Source organism: Macrotis lagotis, chromosome 6 (assembly GCF_037893015.1).
Source record: "Macrotis lagotis isolate mMagLag1 chromosome 6, bilby.v1.9.chrom.fasta, whole genome shotgun sequence".
NCBI classification, from domain to species: domain Eukaryota; kingdom Metazoa; phylum Chordata; class Mammalia; order Peramelemorphia; family Peramelidae; genus Macrotis; species Macrotis lagotis.
In genome coordinates this window covers 144,396,072-144,420,395 of record NC_133663.1, presented here as the reverse complement: position 1 = coordinate 144,420,395, position 24,324 = coordinate 144,396,072, and the positions used below count along the sequence as shown (strand labels likewise).

The 24,324-nt window shown below is 36.3% G+C and overlaps 1 pseudogene; it reads left to right on the top strand.

The window, feature by feature from the left end:
• The first annotated feature begins 7,640 nt into the window (after window positions 1-7,640).
• On the top strand, window positions 7,641-16,137 carry LOC141492237 (glutamine synthetase pseudogene; annotated as a pseudogene).
• Window positions 16,138-24,324: the final 8,187 nt, after the last annotated feature.

Genomic DNA, 24,324 nt, shown 5'->3' with positions numbered 1-24,324 from the left:
ATATTGTCTACATTTTTTATTTATTGAACCTTGAGTTATTGAGTTCAGTTTTACAATATCCTATTCTCTTTTTTTACCTTTCTTTCCTAGTCTATCCCAAATATTGTCCTATTAAACCCAAGCCTTGGATTTTTCCCATCAGCTGCCTAAGTGCCTTCTTACATGCTGCTGAATAAAGATGACAAAAATAAAAAATAAATCATGAAACTATTATAAATTAATAAATTTATGCTGCATAATCTCAACTGATCACAACTATAGCTAGCAAATCCTTTTCTAACTCTAATTTGCTATTCCTCCTAAAAAAGGCATCTTTCCCTAACCTTTTCAAGTCTACTCAAACCTCCCATTGTTTTGCTTCTCTCAACCCTCTCAGTTAAGAACTTTGCCTCATATTTCACTTTAAAAGATTGAGACCATTTGCTGACAGTTCACTTTTTGTGCCTTTTTGATCTCACATCACTCAGGTGTCTTCCATCACTATCTCCTCTTTTAATACAGAATAGATGGCCCTTCTCCTTGCCAAAACAAACCATTCCACATCTATAAGTAATCCCATTCCATCAAATCTTCTTCATCATAGTAGCCCCTCTATTATTCCTACTGTCTCGCTTCTCTTTAATTTCTCCTGTCTACTTGCTTGTTTCCTGCTACCTCCAAAACATACCTATTTCTTTCATATCTTCAAAAAAACCCCTAGTTGATCTATCAATCCAGTTAACTATCATTCAAAATTTCTAGTCCTCTTTGTAAGTATGATATTCTCTTCTCTATAGTTTTCCTTGGTGTGCCTCATTCTTGGCTCTGTGACTTCCTATTTAACCATTCCTTTTCAGTCTCTTTGTTAGATTTTTGTCTGAACATATTAACCAGTGGTAGATGATTAGTAAACTTCTTTCCTGGGGCTTTTATTCTTCTCATTACATGTTATTTCACTTGGTGTTTTCATTAGCTTTCATGGATTCAATTATCATCTCTCTGCAAATGACTATTATAAATGCCTTGTTAGGTTTAATCTCTCTCCTGACCTATTCCATGGCCTATTCAACAGCTCAAATTGGGTATCCTGAAGATATCTTTAATTCAACATATATCAAACCAAATGAATTATATTTCCTCACTTACCTATCACTATTAAGGATGTCACCATTTTCTCAGTTACTCAAGATCACAAACCTAGATGCTCTCCTTTTTTTTTTCCTTTGGATTTCTTTATTGTCATCCATAAGTACATGCATATTTTAAAGTTACAAAATTTTCTTCCACCCTCCCTTCCCATCCCCCTCCCCTCAGCAGCAAACAGGTTAAGATTGTACATACATATTTTGATTAAACATGTTTACAGATTAGTTATTTTTGGTATGAGGAATTAGGATTAAAGTAAAGGAATACATGAGATAATTTTTTATAAAATGGTCATCAGATTCAGAAGGGTTTATTTTTAATTGTTAGATGCCTTCCTTGGCATGCCATATCCAACCATTTTTCAGATCCTATTATTGCTATCATGATAACCTCTTTTTTAGGTTTTTTTTTTTTTTTGTAAGGCAAATGGGGTTAAGTGGCTTGCCCAAGGCCACACAGCTAGGTAATTATTAAGTGTCTGAGACCGGATTTGAACCCAGGTACTCCTGACTCCAGGGCTGGTGTTTTATCCACTATGCCACCTAGCCACCCCGTTGATAACCTCTTTCTTCTATATTCCTTTATTCTCTGAAATACCACATGTCCTTATTCCAAAAGCCAATTTGCTGATCCCCATACCTTGTCATTTCAATCCATTTTTATTTGAGTTGTCAAATTGATTTTCCTAAATATTAGATCTGATATCACCCTCCCCCAACTTATCTTCACAACAGTCTCCAGAGACTTCAGATCATCTTTAGTATCACAAATAAAAATCTTCCATTTTCCTTTAAAGCCAAAGTATACAGTGCATACAAATATGAAAATTCTCATCCTGAGAGACCAACTGTGGATTTTGGAATATAAATCTTCTAACTTTGTCATCAACTCTTGATGTTTTTATTCTAATTATCTTGAAGAAAGTAGACCTTGAATTATGTCTTAAAGACTAAATAGTATTTTCAGGGAAAAAAAGAGGTCATAGCATTTCCAAAATTGAGAGTGGGCATAATATATTTTGAATATTTAGTAGCAGATTAGTCTGAGCAGAGAGTTAATAATAGCAGTGAGAGTTAAATTTGAACACATCATTTGGAGTTCTGATTTTGGATAGCTATCAATGCCAGAATAAGTCATTTAAATTGACTTGTTAAGACTCTATATGTGATTCTCAGTTTTTACTGTGTTGGAGTGGGTAGAATCAGGCTCAGAGACTGAAAGACATTGATACAAATCCTACCTCTAATTCCAAATGATTCCATAATCTTAAACAAGTCACTTAATTTTTCTTTTTCTTACATTGCTTTCTATGATTATAAATCACAGAAAACCTGCTGATTTCTATTCTATGTTCATGGGATGTTCCATACAACAATCAAATCACCCAGAACATTTACGTGAAATTCTTATAATGAAAAACATCTAGTTTTCTGGGATAGTTTAAATTTTTAAAGTTATCTTTGATTTTATTTTGTTACTTCATTGAATTATATTTAACTACCCTCTAAAATATATATAAGATTTGATTCTATATCTATTTCAAAGAGAGACCTACCCTCAGTCTACTTTGATCATGAATAATAAAATTTAAAATAAATTAGAACGCTGAAGACTTATAAGAGATTATTTTTTACTACCCTTAGACATTTTATTAAGAAGCAGAAGAATTGGGGGCAGCTAGGTGGCATAGTGAATAGAGTAACAGCCCTGGAATCAGGAGGACCTGAATTCAAATCTGGTCTCAGACACTTAATAGTTACCTAAGTGTGTGTGTGTGTGTGTGTGTGTGTGTGTGTGTGTGTGTGTGTGTGTGTGTGTGTAACCTTGGCCAAGTCATTTAACCCCATTGCCTTGCAAAAATTAAAAAGAAAAAGAAAAAAAGCAAACAGAAAATTTTTGAAAAGTTGAATCAAAATTAATATTTAATATTACTTTTCTAATTATAAAATTATTAGAATAAAGCTAAAATGACCTACTTTGAAAACAAAGAAATAGCAATCAGCATTGCCACAGTTAGGACTAAACTCACTTTAATATGACATTTTTAGTATCACTTTTGCCATGATTGCTTTGTGAGATTCATAGTGATAATTCTCTAGATTCATTTTTCAGATAAGAACTTGAAATTATGGAGCCTTACAATATTTGCATAGACACTAGAGAATCAGACTTTTTTAATTTTTGAAAAATAAGACCATTTTCTATTGCTATCATTCAAATCAAGACAATAATAAATGTATTCCCAATGTTCTTCTTTGTGAAGTGTCAAGCCAGAAGGGCATACACTCTATGTCCTTTCATTAGATCCCTTTGTTTTCTCCAATATTCCTTAGTTGCCTTAGAGGAAGAAAATTGTTTAAGGGGAAATAATTATGATTGAACTTTTCCCAACCATATTAGTACTTATATATATTTCCCTCAGACTTTAATAAAAATAACTCTATAATAGCCACCTTATTTTGCAATTGGATCTAAATTTAAAGAACACATTAATTGAAGTGAGACAAGATTTTCATGATAGTTACTAGATGTAAGAATGTATGCATGTGTTTTCATGCATACACATATACTCGTGTAAATATGTACATGTGTATACATACATAAACATGTGTGTGTTGTGGTGTATCTATGCTTATATAAATATGTGGGCATGCATATATAGTTATATGCATATATATATAATTTTATATATAATTATATGTGTGTACACATGTTTGTATATGCAAAGTTATGCTTATGGGTGTGTGCATACACCTATGGAATTTAAAATTTTCCTTTTCTATGTCTTCTGCAACAATTATTTAACTTTATCCTTACTCCCAAAGCCTGTGTCTCATGATGTAAAAATTTACTTAAGAACCATAAATATTCTTTAGCTAAGAAGTTAGAGGAAGAATCTCACCTGTCTCTGATTCCTTGGCATGTAAATTATCCTCCTCAAACAGACTACTAGTGAATTCTCTAAATGTAGTTCATCTGAAATATGACATTTTAAACTTATATTTGTTGCCTAAAGGAATATATGATATTACAACTCTATTTCATTTTGTTTGATTTTTATGACCTTGAGTGAAGTGTGATATTGTTGCCAGAAGATTTGTGTCATCATTTAAGATTGAAAGTTGGTGAAGTGAATGAATTCACATTTTAGCCTGAAGGTTTAAAACTGCTCAGGATTTATTATACATTGTATTTAAATATATATATATATATATATATATATAATATATGTATACACACAGATATATATATATATATACATATGCCAAATTTACAGTTTAAAACTTTTTTTTTTCCTGGAGAAACAGTAATCTGCTTGAGGACAGGGATGAATATGTAAGCCTAAGTGAGGAGCCTGAGGAAAAGAGAGAAAGAAGAGTAGCCAGAAGACCTGACTGAACTGAGTCTAATATGGAAAGAAAAAACATGTGGCCAGTCCAGCCCTATAGCATAGAGCCCCATGGCTTGACAGCTGGTCCAGAGCACATGGCACTAACTTAGAAATGGAAAGAAAGTAATAAGTGATCCTTGCAGATCCTTGCAGTGTGATGGTAGGGGAGAAGAAAAGTTTCTTTTCTGGGTCCCTGACTTAAATACACTCCTGTAGTCCATTTGGGGGAGTGCTCCAGCATCTGGCTCCAAATAATTTTCCTTCTACATATTCCCCATTCAGACAGAATTTAACAGTGTAAAAGATTACAGAATTTGTTTCCAATCACAGCATCTCCTATGTCCATAACTGCCTGCATCAAAAATAGTTCATTAAAAAATCAGAAAGAGAAAACAGTCCATTTCAGGTGAGGTAGGGGAGGAATCACAATTTAAGTTTACAAATTGAAACAGAAGTTGAGGTAGTTTAAGCAGCTGAAGAGTACTCTCTCTCTTCAGAAACATTTCCTCTCTTCTCTGCTCTCTCCTCCCCCCTCTCTCCTTCATTTCTTCCTTTCCCAAACCATTTGAGCACCCCATTTCCCAGAGCTAAGGCTCAGCAAGCAGGCTGTGCCTTGAGTTTGGCATAACAACAATCCTTTGCACTCTGGATGATCTCACTCTGGCAAAATGTGTTGTTTTGACCTGCTTCTGGTGTTCACTGAGGGAGTTAAGAATTTCATATTAATCAATAACTGTTTAGATTTGTTGGAACTTCCCCTGTTTCCCAAGGATCAGAGAGTCAAAAGCAGAAGATGCTGCCGCCTGAAGTCATCCATCACATCTACTGGCTTTCTAACAATTCCTAAATTCCTACGACTGTATAACTGAACCAGATACTGCTCTCCTGCTCCTGCTCCTGCTCCTGCCAGGCTAACTTTGTCTCTAGCCGGCTGAATGACCACAAAGGTCAACAACCTTAAGAATGGAGACATTCAATTTGGAGATTTCTCACACAGTCCAGCAACACCTATATTTGTCCATGCATGAGTCTGCCTTAGCCAATGTTACTCAAGACCTAAGAATGATTGTGTTGTAGTCCAGTCTCTTAGCTCCAACAAGTTAAGCCCTCCTTCTCAGGAAGGGAGATTTATTGCTTTGAAATAAGTTAAACTTCTGCTTGATTCCTGACTTTCCTATCTCTGTGTTGCTTTGTGTGGCTCTGCCCACCCGAAGGTTAGGGATTGGTTGCTACTTTACCCTCTAGTTGCTAGTTTACCCTCTCTCCCTTTCTTCCTTCTCCCCTTCCTCTTTTGTTCTTTTATTGTTTGTTTGCTTTGAAAGGCTATAGGATTAAGTTACCTACTCAAGTTTACACAGTTAAGTGGATATTAAATATATATATAATATATGTATACACACAGATACATATATATATATATATATATATATATATATATATATATATACACATATGCCAAATTTACAGTTTAAAACTTTTTTTTTCCTGGAGAAACAGTAATCTGCTTGAGGACAGGGATGGATATGTAAGCCTATGTATGTATGTATGTCTGAGATCAGATTTGAACTCAGGTCCTCCTGACTCTCAGGTCAGTGCTCTATCAACTGTGTCAGCTAGCTGACCCCACTTTTTTCTATTTTAGGCAGAAATATCTCAGAAATATTTTTCATTCTTTTAACTTTGTTGTTGTTCCATTATTTCAAGCATATCTGACTTTATTCTAAAGCACATCATTTCTAGCTTAGAGTCAAATAGTTATAGGAATTCTCCATAAAGAAATCATGAAATGTCAAGATATGGTTTTTGAGTGACTTTCAGTTCCAGTAAAGAGAACAAGTTACTAAATCTTCTCCTTAGGCTTTTCAATTACTTACTTGACCACTTCTTTCACAGATTATATCTTTCTCCAGTAAACCACACCTTAATCACTTTTGAAATGGAAAGATAGTACTGCCCTAAGGTGGATTTTAAAGCTGAACCCTTCAGGGAATAAATGAAGGCAAAGATCTTAATTAGACAATAGGTTATGTTGCTCTACCTTCAGTTGTCTCTTTTAGTTTATTTTTCTGCCAAAGCCTTAATTTTTTTAATTGATATTTTATTTTCTCAATTACATTATGAAAGTTTTTCAACATTCATGCATAGGCATATGCATATTGCATATTTTTAACTTATCTAATTTCCTTCCACCCTCCTCCCCTCAGCAGAGAACAGTCAGGTGAATATTATACAAACACATTTGTGTTAAAACATGTTTACTGATTAGTCATTTTCAGTATGAGGAATTAGGATTACAGCAAAAGAAGGAAGCCCATGAGATAGGAAAGAAATATATGAGTAATTTTTTAAAAAAGTAATGAAGGGGAGACAGCTAGGTGGTGCAGTAGATAGAGCACCAACCCTGGAGTCAGGACCTGAGTTCAAATCCAATCTCAGACACTTAATAATTACCTAGCTGTGTGGCCTTGGGCAAGTCACTTAACCCCAGTGCCTTACAGCCCCCTCCAGATAAATACATACATTTTATATATATATATATATGTATATATATATATATATATATATAATAGATAGATAGATAGAGTGAATGTGGTATACTTTCCGATTCTGAAGGAATTTTATTTGGCTGTTTGATTTTTTTCTCTTCATGGTGATAGCATTGTGTCCATTTGATCTCCTACAATTGTCCTTGCTCTCTGAACTGCTGAGAGGAGCTGCATCCATCAAGGCTGATCATCTCACAACATTGTTGTTAATGTATGCAATGTTCTCTTGGTTCTATTCTCTTAGCTCAACATCAGATCCTGTAATTCATCCCATGTTTCTCTAGAGTCTGGCCATTTATGGTTTCTTATAGAAAAATAGTATTCCATAACATAACTTGTTCAATCATTCCCCAATTGATGGGTATTCCCTCAATTTCCAATTATTTTCCACTCCTAAAAAGCTTTTTTCTTAACCTTTTATATATTTAGTTTAACTAAAAATGTCTGAATTATTATCCCTAGTGTTATCAATGGCTCATAAATACTCATTAAAATGACTTTTATTAAGATATCTTAACAAAAGGACCACCTGTCTCAAGGGAAGAAGGGCACCAAATCATGACAGGGCTGGGTCTTATATGCCATTTGAAAAGCTTGTTCCTGCCCCCTTCATGCCAATCACTGGCCGAGATCCCAATCTAATTGGTACAACCACCTCTATACTTTTTCTTCCACCTTGCTCATTATACTAATGAGCACAGGGGAAGAAACAGAAATCTATTTGAGCATGGGAAAAGGAAAAGGACACAGACCCTTGGTTAATTCAGAACTAGATGAAGCAGAACTGATCTAATCTTAGGTTTTTATCAGGTTGAGACCAAGTCTTTTGTCTTACACTCACATAATTGCCTATAGGCACAAATATAGGCAGACTCCAGTCTCTCTTCACTTTCTTGTGGAGACCAAAGACCCCCATAGTCCTCACACTAGTTTTCACTTTAGCAAAATATCTTTGTTTTCTATTTCTGACAATTAAACTCATCTTTGTAGAGGTAGGCTGATGCTTCAAAGATTACATCTGTTTGCCAATAGACAACAATGACCCAAATAATAAAAAGGTGCTTATTTTATTCAATTATAGAAAAAATCATAATGTTAACTTGACCATAAAAATGAATTTTCAAGTACTTGTTCAATGACAGTATACAAAATTCAAATTGTGTGTTATTGCCTAAATGATCTTTATTTGGATATACTTGTAATTACACAGTGTTGTTGATTTTTAAAATTTGCTTTGTTATTTATATGTATTATATGTATTAAAGCAAGGAGTACTTCTGGCATATTAACTAAATCTCTTATGAAAAACTCTCATCTTTATGATAACACCACAATTTCCCCATCATCATTATTAGTCTATTTCATCCTGTTCCTCATGTCTGGCCTGAAAAATATGGTTATAAAACCCTTTTTTATTTAAGAAAAGAAAAAATTGTTTAAAGAACTTTGTAAACTTTAAAGTACTATATAAATAGTAAATACTATTTCTACTGCTACTGCTGCTACTTCTCCTATTTCTTTTACAATTACAGTTACTGAAGCTGGGGAACTCTGAACTGAGAGAGATATTATAATCTCCCCCCCTTTTTCTGTATTAAGAGAAATATTATAATCTTTTTTCTTTTTCTATATTGTTATAAAACTTTCCTTTCCGTATTGACCCAGTACTTATAGGCAAAAACCCCTATTTACCTATCAAAATCTCCTTCTCAATTAACAATTGCATTCTAAATGGACACTGTTAAAACAGTTAATCTTTAAAGCTGTTAAAGTTTCTCCAAGCCTTATGTTGACTCTGAGCTAGTCTGTTATGTAAGCCTATCTAAACAAACATCTTTAAGTTATCTCACCAGGAAAAGCATCATATAAATTCAGTGAGACTAAAATATCTAGTGTCTAATTCCCAGTCAGACTAATGTCTCCTAGTTAAAGTACTATAAAATTCTAAGGTCTAGCTAAATCCCTGAATTCTTCTGGACATGCTGGAAATTACCTTAAATCTTATATTAAGTCACTCCTTAGTCCCTCTCTGATAAGGACCTAACCCCTCTCTAACTCCTCCCCAGTTCTATCCTACTCCACCTAACCCCTCCTCCAAGGGGTTTGAAAAAGTCTACTTTCAAAGAACTCACTCCTCAATTAAAAAAAAAATTCTGGGAAAACTAGAAGACAGTATGGCAGAAACTAAATGTAAACCAACATCTCACACCCAGTATCAAGATGTCAAAATGGTTATAGGATGTAAATATAAAAGATAAAATTATAAACAAATTAGGAGAACAAAGAATAAAACCTGTCAGATCTATGGAAAGTGGTTTATGATCAAAGAAGATACATAGAACATTCCAAAAAACACACTGGATAATTTTGATTGCATTAAATTTAAAAGATTTTACACAAACAAAAGCACTGCAACCAAGATTAAAAGGAATGGAGTAAATTGGAAAACAATTTTTGTAACTAATGTTTCTAACAAAGGACTCATTTATAAAATATATAGAGAATGGAGTCAAATTTATAAAAAAAAACAAGTCATTCCCTAATTAATAAATGGTCAGAGGATATGCAAAGGCAATTCTCAGACAAAGAAATCAAATCTACCTATAGTCATATGAAAAATTGCTTTTATCTCTATTGATTAAAGAAATGCAAATTAAAGCATCTCTGTGATACTCCCTCATATCTCTCAGATTGACCAATATGACTAGAAAGGATAACAATCAATGTTGAAAGGGACCTGAGAAATATGAGACACTAATGCATTGTTGGTGGAGTTGTGAACTAATGCAGCCTTTTTGGGGAGCAATTTGGAATCACGCCCAAAGGACAATAAAAATGTCCATATCCTTTGATGCAGCAATATCACTACTAGCTCTATTCCCTGAAAAGATCATGAAAAAGGGTAAAAATCCCACATCTACAAAAACTATCCATAGCAACCCTTTTTGAAGAGGCAAAGAATTGGAAATTGAGGGGATACCCACCAATTGGGGAATGTCTGAACAAATTGTGGTATATGTATGTGTTGGAACACTATTGTTCTATAAGAAATCATGAATGATTGAATTTCAGAAATACTTGGAAAAAATTGTAGGAATTGATGCTGAGTTAAATGAGCAGAACCAGAAAAACATTGTTCACACTGAGAGCAACATGGAGTGATGATCAGTCACAATGGATTTACTCATTCCAGCAGTATAATAATCAGGGACAATTTTAGGGGTTTTGTGATGAAGAACACCATCCATATCCAGAGAAGGAACTAAGGAGTTTAAATGAAGATCAGTGCCTATTATCTTAAATTTTTAAAAGTTGTCTTATGTATTATGACATTTTGTTATGTCTAATATTTTCTTTCTTCCTTTTGGATCTGATTCTTCTCTCCCAGTACATAAAACCTATATCAGATTGCTTCCTGTCAGGGGCAGGGGAGAGAGAAGGGAAGGAAAGTGAAAAATTGTAAAGCTTAAAACCTTGCAAAAAAAATGATTGGTGGAAACTACCATTTTATGTGGTTGAAAAGGGTAATAAATTATTTATATAATAAAAAAATTAAAAACAAAGAAAAAGAAAAAGAAAGTTCATCTTTCCCTTTTTATTGGACAGATCAGTTGGATGGTTTTTGATGGTCTGTTTCAGTCCAGTTGCTTTAGCAACTCCCATACCTTTTCTTCCTGGTCACTCTTTCTTTCTTTCTTTCTTTCTTTCTTTCTTTCTTTCTTTCTTTCTTTCTTTCTTTCTTTCTTTCTTTCTTTCTTTCTTTCTCTCTCCTCTCTCTCTCTCTCTCTCTCTCTCTCTCTCTCTCTCTCTCTTTCCTTTCTTTTTTTTGTCGAAGCAATGGGGTTAAGTGACTGGCCCAAGGTCACACAGCTAGGCAATTGTTACGTGTCTGAGATTCTATTTGAATTCAAGTCCTCCTGACTCCACAGCCAGTGCCATATTCACTGCACCACTTAGCTGCCCCAGCTACTTTTTTTAAGGATTCTTTTAACCTCCAAAGGAAAATGTAGCTAGCCAACTATTACTTATTCATTCACATTAAATAAAGTAAATAAAAATTTTGCTCTTATACACTTGGATCACAGAGCTGTATGATTTCTTCACCAATAAATGAAACCCGGTAGTCCTTTAGATGAACCCTAAACTTTGCTCTAATACTACTAGTAATACTGCTACTATTCTTTCTCTTCCTTCTCTTCCTTCTTCTGCTCCTACTGCCAATTCTGTTATTGTTTTGCTGCTGTTGCTTCTGCTCTTATTCATCTTTCTCCTTCTATTACTACTACTAACATTAATTACTTTTTATGTAATATCACCCCTTCTGATTTCTCACTATCCTACCTTCAAAATCTAGATCCAGTTCAATTATAACATATCATTTAATCTTGACCACCTTTTTTCCCCTTGCTCTCTCACTTTTTAATTCTCTAAAATCCAGTCCTGTTTTACTATCACATTTGTCTTTTCCTCTTCTGTAAGTATGAAATAAAATGTGAAAGTCAAAATAACTTATAGACTGCATCTTCTATACCTTGTCTTACAAAATTCCAAGTGGAGGTCATTGCAAAATATCATCCTTTCCTTTATTTTCAACATGAGCTATTTTTCTAACTTGCTTAATGTCTTTTCTCTCCTGAAGTCACCTTTAACTCTCACAATTGTCTCTCTCTCTCTCTCTCTCTCCTTATCAATGACTAATAATTGGACAAAATTGGGTCATTTATTAGGAGTCCCCTTTTCTCCCCAATTCTATACTTAAGTAACTAATAAATAATTTCACACTTATTGTTCATTGAATCTAGAGCCAGAAGAATGTGAGTATCTTATCTTGGGAGAATCTAATACCTTATTTAGGTCATTCATTCTGTCTGTTCTAATCAATGTGTTACACTGGGAAGAGCATAGCTTTGGAATGAGAAGACCAGGGATCAAATTCTGTTTTGGCTTTTTTTTTAATTCTTACTCTCTGTGTGATCTTGACTAAGTTCCTTGAAATTTCAAAATCTCAGGTTTCTCTAAAATGAAAGTGCTGAACTAGATCTTCTCTGTGGCTCCTTTAAGATTTTTATCTTGGACCCTTTGAAAGTCACTCCTTTAATTATTATAGATCTCTCTTTCTAATTCGTAAATTTTTCTTATCCATTAGTTCCTTTCCCACTACTTATAAATATGACATCCTTAAAAACAGAATCTTTCACTTGATCATCTAATTCCTAGAAATTCTCATCTGTTTTACACCTGATTTTTTTGAGAGGAGCTGGAAATATCTTTACTAATTTCCTACATTTTAGCATTTCACCCTAAATTTTCAACTTCTTGTACTTTGGTTTCCAAAATTATCATTTAACTAAAACTATTCTATCTAAGGTTATCGTTGTTCTATTAAATGTCAGATTAGATGGTCTTTTCCAATTCTCATTCTTTTTAACTCCACCAAAGAATTTTAAAATGTGAAAACATATACACCTAAATATTCCTATCCTCTAGCTTCCTATGCTTTTATGACTTCTCTCTTTATTATTTTTCCATGATTTTTGCTATTCTCTCCTTTACAGATTCATTATCTTTGACTTTACCCTTTCCAGGGTACCTTTTTGTCCTGCTAGCTCTTTTATTTTTTATATTTTGTAGTTTTGCGAACCAATGATGTTAAGTGACTCACCTAGGGTCACACAGCTAAGAAAGTATTAAGTATCTGAGGCAGGATTTGAACTCTGGTACTCCTGACTTAGGGTTGGTGCTCTATTCACTGTGCCACCTAGCTGCCCCAACTCTTTTCTTTCTATAATGTTTATTTCATGGTAGTTTTATCAGGACTCATGTATTCAAATGTGAAGTCTATATACCTCATTTTCAAATTTGTCTCTCCTTTTATAGACTCTCTCTTAAACTGGTTCAATTAGATATACCAGAGGCAATCTAAACACGACATATCCCAAATCTAACTTATAACATATTTCCTACAAATAGTTCCTTTTACCTATATATACTCTTTTGAGACTACACTTTTAGGCATCCATATTTGTAACTTTAAATTATTTCTTGGTTAGTCTATCTTCTGTAGTTATCATTCACCTTCAATCAGTTGCCAAGTTTACCAAATTCTACTACTATAATATTTTTTTAATTTAATTTTAGTAATATATCTACAAACTGCCATCTTAAATCAGATTATCTTCATCTTTCACTTAAACTATAACAATAAATTATAAATAATAATGTTGTGGTAGTGTTTGGTGCTGATATTTTAAGGAGTTAGAATTATTTAATAAAAAAAATTTCTGAAAATTAGAAAAAGAGATATGTAGACTTTTTGTTGATATAGAACAGCATTAAGATATTGGATGAAAATTTGACTTAAAATAAAAGGTTATTTTTCTTTTAAAATGTCATCCACTTGCTTTTTGATGGCTCTTTGCACATTTGTTTTAGGGTAAGGCATAGAACTTTGGCTGTCTTTTGTTTTCATGGAACAACTAGCACACCTCTTTTTCTTATCTCACTACCCCAATCTCACACACACACACACACACACACACACACACACACACACACACACACAGTTTATTGTTTCAATTAACAGCTATTTTTTTTTCTTTTCCTCTCAACACTCTCTCCATTGGAGGGAAAAAAAGAAAAGGAAATGTTTGTTTAAAAAAATGCGCATAGTCAAGCAAAACAAATTTCCTCATTACATGTGTTTAAAAATACACGCATACATATATGTGTAGAAGTTCTCTTCAGGGAAATGATGTTTTATATGGTCATAATCTGGCTTCCATTACATTCTTCTTTTCTAAACAAATAAAAGAATTTGCTATGGCTGTCATAGAATTTAAAAAGTTGGCAGATTCAACTGACTTTATACATACACATGTACGTTCATATGTTGGTATAGCTATATATGTATGTATGTGTGCTCATATACATGCATGTGAACATATGTGTGTACATATGTGTGTGTTAATGAAATGTTTTGTTTTAGGAATCACTCATAAAATAAATCCAAACAGTAAATAATACGATTTTTCTAACTTGAATAGTTTAGTCTTTGTTTCTTCCATCTCCTTGTTATTTATCTTCTTTTTTGTGCAAAAATATAGATATTTTGCCTATTAGGATTTATGATTTCTCTGTTCTCATTCTATATAAGGATAGCAAGTGTAATTGTAGAGGGCCAGCCTCAGGGAGTGATATTCACATATCCTTGGTGATCTTCTTCATCAAAGATATGCATGGATTATTGCTCATTGTATGGATCCATTGGCTCAGCAGTGAACCCTGAACTAGGATAATCTGTGGCTGCTGGGGTGGTTGTAAAAGGTTTCTTGGATAGAGAAGTAGGCAAATTTCTAAGAACAAATATTACAAATTTACCCAGGAAATTGTGAAACTGGGATTCCTTTAAGCAGCCATTCCTGAGATAAGTTTTTGCTATAAAAAGGCTGAGTTTCCAAAAAACAAAGTTGGTAGATTTTCACTTGCCAACCTTTCATGTTCAGATATGTTTTTCTACCGACCTGACTCTCAGATTCCTGTTCAGACCCACACCAGAGCTATTGTGGGCTATAGCTGGTGCCTGACCAGGAGCTGATGGACAGACTGACAGATGGACAGCCAGACCAGGAGGGGAATCAATCTTGAAAGGAAATCCAAAGTCTGGACACCTGCAGGTCAAAAGAGTGCTCATAAAGAGGCAGCAGTTAATTAAGGTAAATAATTTTTTCATCAGGCCAAAACCAGAGAGCATTAAAATGGGACAGGGACAGTCCAAGGATAGAGGACATTATTCGCAGGGGCAGCACCTAGAGTGGAAGCCTGTGCCCAGGCTGGAGCCTCCGCCGCTGCCAGTGCCCACTCCGCAGCCACCATCTAGCACATCCAGCCCCGCGCCCTGTGTCCTGCTCCAACCACACGCTCCTGCCCACCTCCGGGCCCAGGACAGCTTCTAACGTGGCCACCTCAGCCAGTTCTCACTTGAACAAAAATATCAAGCAGATGTACTTAAACTTGCCTCAAGAGACCAAAGTCCTGGCCATTGTACATTTGGATCGATGGCACTGGCGAGGGACTGCTCTGTAAAACCCGGACTCTAGACAGTGAACCGAAGAGCATAGAAGATCTACCTGAATGGAATTTTGATGGCTCCAGCACTTTTCAATCAGAAGGTTCCAACAGTGATATGTATCTTATTCCCGCTGCTCTGTTCCCAGACCCCTTCCGAAAGGACCCCAACAAACTGGTTCTCAGTGAAGTCTTCAAGTATAACCAAAAGCCTGCAGAGACCAATTTGAGGCATACCTGTAAAGGGATAATGGATATGGTGACTAACCAGAAACCCTGGTTTGGTATGGAACAAGAGTATACTCTCATGGGAACAGATGGACACCCTTTTGGTTGGCTTTCCAATGGGTTCCCTGGGCCCCAGGGTCCATATTACTGTGGCGTGGGAGCTGACAAAGCCTATGGAAGAGATATAACAGAAGCTCATTACTGTGCTTATCTATATGCTGCAGTCAAAATTGGGGGGACAAATGCTGAAGTAATGCCAGCTCAGTGGGAGTTCCAGATAGGACCCTGTGAAGGGATTGAAATGGGAGATCATCTCTGGATTGCCTGCTTCATCCTCCATCGAGTGTGTGAAGATTTTGGAATGATTGTAACATTTGATACCAAGCCAATTCCCAGAAACTGGAATGGAGCTGGTTGCCATACTAACTTCAGTACCAAGGCCATGAGAGAAGAAAATGGTCTAAAGTTTATTGAAGAAGCCATTGAGAGACTAAGCAAATGGCACATATATCATATCTGAGCCTATGACCCCAAAGGGGGTCTGGACAATGCCCGTGGCCTGACAGGTTTCAATGAAACATCAACATCAACAAATTCTCCAATGGTTTGGCCAACCATGGTGCCAGCATCCGAATTCCCAGGATGGTTGGGCAGGACAAGAAGGGCTACTTTGAAGATCACTGCCCCTCTGCCAACTGTGACCCTTATGTAGTGACAGAGGCACTTATCCATACCTGTCTCCTCAATGAGACAGGGGAAGAAACCTTTCAGTATAAAAACTAAGTGGACTAGACTCACATACCTCTGTATCCCTGCCCTGTAACCCTTTTCTCATGGCCTCTTCCACCTCACCTCTCCCCTCTTCCAAGTTTCCCTACTAGATGTAACCCAGGGCACAAAATACCATTTTTTTTGTGCCCACAGATAACTCCTTGCCTTTTTTTTGTAGGGGAAGGGCGAGTAGGGTTGGGATGTTTTTAATCTTTTTTTCCATCATTGATTTTTTTGAAGACTGAGAAAATAGTATATTTAGTGGGGAAAAGGGGTTGGGGAACATAACCACTGTTTCCATCTAATCGAGTTTGTACAAAAACATAGACTTGTAGCTTCCAGGGGGAAAAAAAATAAAAAGAATGAGCATAAAAAAAAACAGTGCTAAAGCAGATAGTTAAAGAAAGAGGCTTGTTAATAACAACAAAACAAGTGGAAGAATTTATTGAATGTGTACAAAAATGTTGTCCCTGGTTTCCAGAAGGAGTATTAAGTATTGAAAAATGGGAAACTGTGGAGAAACAGATGAGTGAAAATTTTAAACAGGAAGGTCAGAAGACATTCTGTATAGGAGTCTTTTCATTGTGGAATATTTTAAAAATCTGTCTGACTCCACCTGGAGATGTTCTTTTGGCTTAAAGTACATTAGAAGTTGATGTAGATGTTCAAACTATTCATCAGGAAGATAGGAGCAAAAAAGAGTGGTAGGGGGGTGGCTAGGTGGTGCAGTGGATAAAGCACCAGCCCTGGAGTCAGGAGTACCTGGGTTCAAATCCGGTGTCTCAGACACTTAATAATTACCTAGCTGTGTGGCCTTGGGTAAGCCACTTAACCCCATTTGCCTTGCAAAAACCTAAACAAAAAATAAGAGTGATGGCTTTTACCTCCAATGACACCTCCAGACCCGTGCCTGCCTCTAAGTGGAAGGAGGGGTGTGGAGGTCAAGGCCAAAGGGCCTTCCCCGGAAAATTCTCCTCCAAACTCCCACTTTAGGAACTTTTACTGGAGAGTCTCCAGGATGCAGGACCCCATTCCCTCAGGCTGCTGCAGCAGCAGCTGCTGCTCCTGGAATTCTGTAGGTGGTGGCTCCCCAGCCAGCTTCACCTCCTCCAAACTCTTATAACCCACCTTCTGCTCTTTTACAGTCTAAAGAAGAAAATGTTACCAAAGATAAGGGGCATATGAACATTGTTCAAATGGCCACTCAAAAATCAATAGCTAAAGGAGAGAAGATTCCATGGGACATGAGTGTCATTGTTCTCTTTTCTCATACTTGGGAGACCTGATCCAAAGATTCTAGGGACTGTTTTGAGAGAATACACTAATTTAGATTTTAAAACATTTAGAGAATTAAAATCAACAACAATCACATATGTTAACACCAGTCTCCATTTGTTTTAAATATAATAGAAACATTAGGTAGACAAATATTAGACCTAGAAGATTAGACCACAATAGCAAAAACTACTCACACCAGGAGATTACTTAATTTGGAAAACTAAATTTTTTGAGAATTGTACTAGTCAAGCTAAAAGAAATGAAACAGCAGGGTTAAGAATAACATTTGAAATGCTCTCTAGCACTGTTCCATGGGCAGGAGTAAATAATCAAATTGGGTATATTTTACAGGCACATGAACAGGCATGGTTTAAATTGCCTGAAAAAGGAGGAGGCAATGGGTGTGAGAGATCAGACAGATTGTTTGCTCATGGCTCCCTTTTCTAGATCTTTAAGTTATAGAGAGAGGGATTAAGAAAAAAGCACTAGATAAGAGAAAGAGAATTCTTTCATGAAGACTTGATAAAATAAAATAAAATGTTAAAAATGCCATTTAATTTCAAAAAGACAAGATAATCAGGTTCATTTTAAAAAAAACGTAATTTGATTATTACAAAAAATAATGGGATGATTGAGTATTTATAAAAAGACTCCCCTCCCAGAAAAGATTTAGGTCTGTTGAAGTTCTGTGGTTTACTCTAAGCTGGTAGGGGACAGGGGATATTCCAATCTGGCTGAAGGATTTTTGAGTGACTGTTTGCCTTCTCAAAAGTTAGTTATTTATAGTTAAAATCAAGAGGTGTTAGATATCAAAACCTTTGATTGGAAAAATGTATTGTGAAAAATGGAAGGTTCTCTACAACTTTCCTCTGGTTTCTTGGAAGATTTGTCACCTTTGGTAGTGTTATCCTGTTGTTTTTTTTGTTTTTTTTTTTTGTCTTTGTGCAATGTTTAAAGGGACCCTCTAGTGTGAGAGCAGAGTGGGGTTTCCCTGGATTTTGGAGGCCTCTCTGGTTCTAGATACTCTGACTCCATTTGTGTCTATACGTGTTTCCTTCAAAATACAAGCAGAGAGAAGCTCTCAGCTGTCTCTCAGGCCTGCTGTTCTCTGTGTTCTGATTGGCCAATCTTCTTTCCATTCTTTCTTTTCAAAATTAGATCTTTTTTTTTCCCCAAAAGCTCATGATTGGCAATAAAAAGGAGATTTTCCTTAGAATCATGTTGTTTTTGGAGAAGGGGTTCTATTACTTTCTCATATTTTCTAGTGTCTCTTTTCTGGTCTGATAGACTAATAGAATTTTTTTTACTGATTTGGCAAATTATACTTATAAGGGACCTAGGAAAAATTGAAATTGTCCCTAAAATTGGGGGGTGTGAACAAGGATTGATAAACAGTAAAGGTAAATAATTAGTGCACACTATCTTGATATCTCAAAATGTGAGGAATCTCCAATTTCCCAGAACACCATTTTGTCAGTGAGGATAGAAATCTCTTTTAAGTTAGAACATTGAGAAGTTACAATAGCACTCATACAGAAAAGAAGGGTTTGCAAACTTTTATATTTTGAAAAGGAAAATGCTTTTAGGTAGTTTTGAATATGAGTTTGGAATTTATAAGATTAAGAGAACTTTAAAGAAAATCTTGTAATCATTAAAAGGAATTTCAGAAACATCTGTTCTCAAGAAATTTTTATGTGTTACAGAGTTTTAGGAAGTAAGGGAATATACATTAAATTGAAATGTGTTATATATAATTAGTAAACTTTGTATAAGAACAGATTCAGACAATTTTTTGAAATTTTAGTATTATGCTACTGTAACAAACAGTGGATGAAATGAAATATCATCCATCATGTTTGTAACGATTCATTATAAGAAAACAGAGAATACCTTGCCAACAAGGTTACATTTCTCAAGGTCTTTTGGCTCAGAGAGATGGTGAAAAGCTGTGCTCTTCCACCTAGTGTTTCTTAAAGGGAATATTTATATATAAGATCAAAGTAATTTATTTAACATCGGTTATTTAAGAAGAAATTATATATGTATCCTGTAGCCCTGATATTGGTAAAAGTTTTACATTGAATTTTTTTGTGAAATTTTATATATTATACATATATATATGTATATATATATATACATATATATATATATATATATATATATATATATATATATATATGATATCTGTAAAACTACATTGGGGGTGGCAGAGCCAAGATGGCGACAAGAAGGGATCCAGTCTTACTTAGGAGCTCTCTGATAGAACTCATCAGCTAAGGACTCTAACTAAACTTTCGAGAGACAGAACCCACAAAGGGACCCAGTGAGGCAGTTCTCCTACTCAAGGTAACCTGGAAAAGAGCAGAAAGGCTCTGCTCCCCAGGGTCGGAGGGGCAGCCAGCCAGAGGGGTGGCCTGCCAGAGCCAAAGAATTGCAGCCTCTCAGAGGCAGCCCCAGGGCACTGGGAGCCCCGGCTCACAGCAGTGGGGGTGTCTCCTGAGCTGCACCCCGGGGAGCACTGGGCACAAAGTGAGGGAACAGCAGGGGACCACTGCCAGAGCGAGCACGTGGAGCTCAGCCCTCAGGGCACACAGCAAGCAGGCAGCCCAGACCAGGAAACAGAAACAAGCTGCACTGGTAAGCAGGAGCCCCCAGGGCATGAGCCCATTGAGCTGAGGGAGGGGAGTGAAGAGAGAGAGAGACTGCAAGCTCTGTCCTCTGCCCCTGGAACAGGACTCTGGGGCTCTGACCACATTCAGATCCTGATCTCAGTCTAGGCCCCACCACAGAACAGCAGGGCCCCCCCCACCTCAGCCTCGTGGCAGGGTGGGGCGCTTATGGTCATTCACAGACCAGGAGGGAAGACAGAGCTTCACACACTGAGACCCTTTGTGAGAGTGTCCCAAAAGCTCAGGAAGCACCCCAAAACCAGGCCCAGGCTGGGAAAATGAGCAAGCAGAGAAATAATAGGAAGACTATTGAGAAATATTTTGCAAATGAGCCCAAGAAGGATCAAAATACTCAGCCTGAAGATGAGGAAGCACAAGCTCCTGCATCTAAAGATGCCAAGAAAAACAGAAATTGGGCTCAGGCTATGACAGAGCTCAAAAAAGACTTTGAAAATCAAATGAGGGAGTTGGAAGAAAAACTGGGAAAAGAAAGGAGAGAGATGCAGGAGAAACATGAAAATGAAGTAAGCAGCTTAGTCAAGGAAATCCAAAAAAAGTTGAAGAAAATAGCATGCTAAAAACCAGCTTAGGCCAAATGGATAAAACAGTTCAAAAAGTTATTGAGGAGAAGAATGCTTTAAAAAAAGCAAAATTAGCCAGATGGAAAAAGAGATAAGAAAAACTCTATGAGGAGAACAAATCCTTCAGACAAAGAATAGAATTCAGGGAGATTGATGAATTTACCAGAAATCAGGAATCAATACTTCAAAACCAAAAAAAAATGAAAAATTAGAAGAAAATGTGAAATATCCCATTGAAAAAACAACTGATATGGAAAACAGACTTAGGAAAGATAATTTAAAAATTATTGGAATACCTGAAAGTCATGATCAGAAAAAGAGCCTTGACATCATTTTCAAAGAATTACTACAGGAAAATTGCCCTGATATTCTAGAAGCAGAGGGCAAAATAGAAATGGAGAAAATCTACTGATCCCCCCCACAAAAGAGATCCCCAAAAACCAACCCCTAGGAATATTATAGCCAAGTTCCAGAACTCCCAAGTCAAAGAGAAAATATTACAAGCAGCCAGAAGGACACAGTTCAAATATCGTGGAGCTGCAGGCAGGATCACACAGGACTTAGCAGCAGCTACATTGGAAGCTCGTAGGGCTTGGAATACAATATACCGGAAGGCAAAAGAGCTTAGAAGGCAGCCAAGAATGAACTACCCAGCAAGGCTGAATGTCCTCTTCCAGGGAAAAAGATGGACTTTTAATGAACCAGGGGAATTTCAAAGGTTCCTTTTGGAATGGCCAGAGCTGAACAGAAGGTTTGATCTTCAGATACAGGACTCAGGTGAAGTATGGAGATTGGAGGAGAGGGGGGAAACATGAGGGACTTAATGAGGATGAACTGCATGTATAGAAAAATGATACTGATAATATTCATATGAACCTTCTCAGTTAACAGATCAGGTAGAGGGAGCTTTTATAGTTGAAGCTCAGGAGAAAGCTGAATTCGAAGATAAAATATGGTGTAAAAATAGAGTCAATAGGAAAAAAGGGAAATGGAATGGGAGAAAGAAAAAGAGAGGGGGGATAGTCCAAGATATTTCACATAATAAGATTTCTTTTATTACAATGAGCTATTGCAATGATATATGGAAGGTGGGAGGCAAGGGGGAATGAGGGAACCTTTGCTCTCATCAGAGATGGCTAGGAGAGGAAAAAACAAATATACTCAATGGGGTATAGACATCTGGAGTAAGAAGGAGGGGGGGAGCAGGGGGAAGGGGTGGGGATGTGAATAAAGGAGGAGAGGCTGGACCATGCGGGGAGAGTGGTCAGATATAACACATTTTCATTTTTACTTCTTGCAAGAGGCTGGGATTGGAAGGCCTGCCCAGGACCATAGGGCCAGGTGGATTCTGGGCCTAAGGGGTAGTATGGGGGCTCAGGGCTTCTTGGCCCCGGGACCAGGGATCTGTCTGCTGCGCCACTCAGCTACCCTACAGCAGAGTCAGAGTGAAAGGAGAGAGAAAATAGAGTACATGGTAATGGAGAAATAAGAAAGGAGGGAGTTGCAATCAGCAATGGCAAGGGTGGAAAAATATGGAAACAACTTTTGTGATGGACTTATAAAGAATGTGATCCACCCGTGACAGAGTTGTTGGTGTTGGAACAAAGACTGAAGCACCTTTTTTGTTATTATTATTTGGGGGGAGGGTGCAGGGCAAGTGGGGCTGGGTGGCCTGCCTGGGGCCACATAGCAGGGTGATCTTTGGGTGTCTGGGGCCGGATTTGGACCCAGATACTCCTGGCTCAAGGGCCAATGCTCTGTCTACCACCCAGCCACCCCTACTATTATTACTATTTTATTTTATTTTGGGTCTTTTTTTCCCTTCTTTTTGGTTTTTGCAGGGCAGTGGGGATCGGGTGGCTTGCATGTCAAATGGCTGGGTGATTGTTGGGTGTACGAGGCTGGATATGGAGTTGGGTGCTTGTGGCTCCAGGGCTGGTGCTTTGTCCATTGCGCCACCTGACCATACCTACAATTATTACTATTATTTTTTTTAATTTTAATTTTTTTTCTCTCCCCCTTACTTTTTTTGCCCAAGCAAGTCTATCTATATTCATGGGGGGAAGGGGTATTTTGTAACAAGAATATTTTATTAATGTAAAAAAACATTTGTACAAAATGAGAATAAAAAAATAAAACTACAATGGATTTTATGAAATTATATATATATATATATATATATATATATATATATAACTAAATTCATAGGGAATCTTAATTTCTTTTTGAAAATAGGACTGTATTTGAACAAGAGGAAAATAACCTTATAAAACAGAGATGTGAAAGAAATTTACGTGTAACAGATATTTATTTGTAAGGTTAAGTTTAAGAGAATGAGCTGTCAGCATGGGAACATTATGTTTCATGTAGGTTAAAAATTTAATGTTTAATTTTAAAGAAGCAGAAATGGTAAACTTAGAAGAAGGTTGTATAAGAAATTAGGAAGTTATGGCTTAACTGCAATTATTTCCAATAATACTGAATAAATGTGAGAGGCTTTGAAAAATGATTGAGAGATTGAATATTATATAACCCATAGTTAGGCAATTTACTGATGAACAAGATGTTGAAAAGTTATGTGATCTAGTTTTATCAATATAAGCTATTTTACTGTAATGATGTCAAAGCCTGGAGTTAATGATTGACTGCTCTGTAGAGGTAATGAAGGAAAACATCTGAAGTTATGACACTTTAGGTTTCCCAAAAATTTTTTTTTTAGGTTTTTGTAAGGCAAATGGGGTTAAGTGGCTTGCCCAAGGCCAGAGAGCTAAGTAATTATTAAGTGTCTGAGACCGGATTTGAACCCAGCTACTCCTGACTCCACGGCCGGTGCTTTATCCACTATGCCACCTAGCCACCCCAGTTTCCTGAAATTTTTAAACAATGTAGTGGACCTTATTCTAGACCTGTAGGTCCATGTATAAATGCAATTTTAAAAAAAATATATTTTTTAATCAAAACAAAAGAATGAATTATATGCCCAATTAATGGTATTAATAGAACAGCCACAGGCCCTTAACATTTTTTTTGCAAGGCAAATGGGGTTAAGTAGTTTGCCCAAGGCCACACAGCTAGGTAATTATTAAGGTCTGAGACCAGATTTGAACCCAGGTACTCCTGACTCCAGGGCCAGTGCTTTATCCACTGCACTACCTAGCTGCCCCTAGCCCTTAACATTTTTACAGATAGTAAGTATAGTTATCATGTAGTCAGATACATAGAAACAGCTTTTATTAAACATGGCACTGATGAAGAATTATATCAACTCTTTAAAGATTTATAAGAAGTTATAAGAGATAGATATAATCATTTTTTAATTAAATACATACATTCTCACACTGGGTTGCCTGGGCCCATATGTGAAGGCAGTCATAGGGCTGATCAATTAACCCTTCTATTTCTTATAAGCTCAGTAGAAGAGCAAGCTAGGCGGTGTCACAAAATATTTCACTAGAATGCCTCTTTATTAAGGAAAGACTTCAAAATTACCAGAGAGAAAGCAAGGAATATAGTAATATCCTGTCAACTATGCATTCCATATTTATCTACTCCTCCAAATTATTCCACAAATCCTAGAAGCCAGGTTCCTAATGAATTGTGGCAGATGGATGTGACTCATTCTACATCTTTTGGAAAAATGAAATTCATTCATGTTACTGTAGATGCATTTG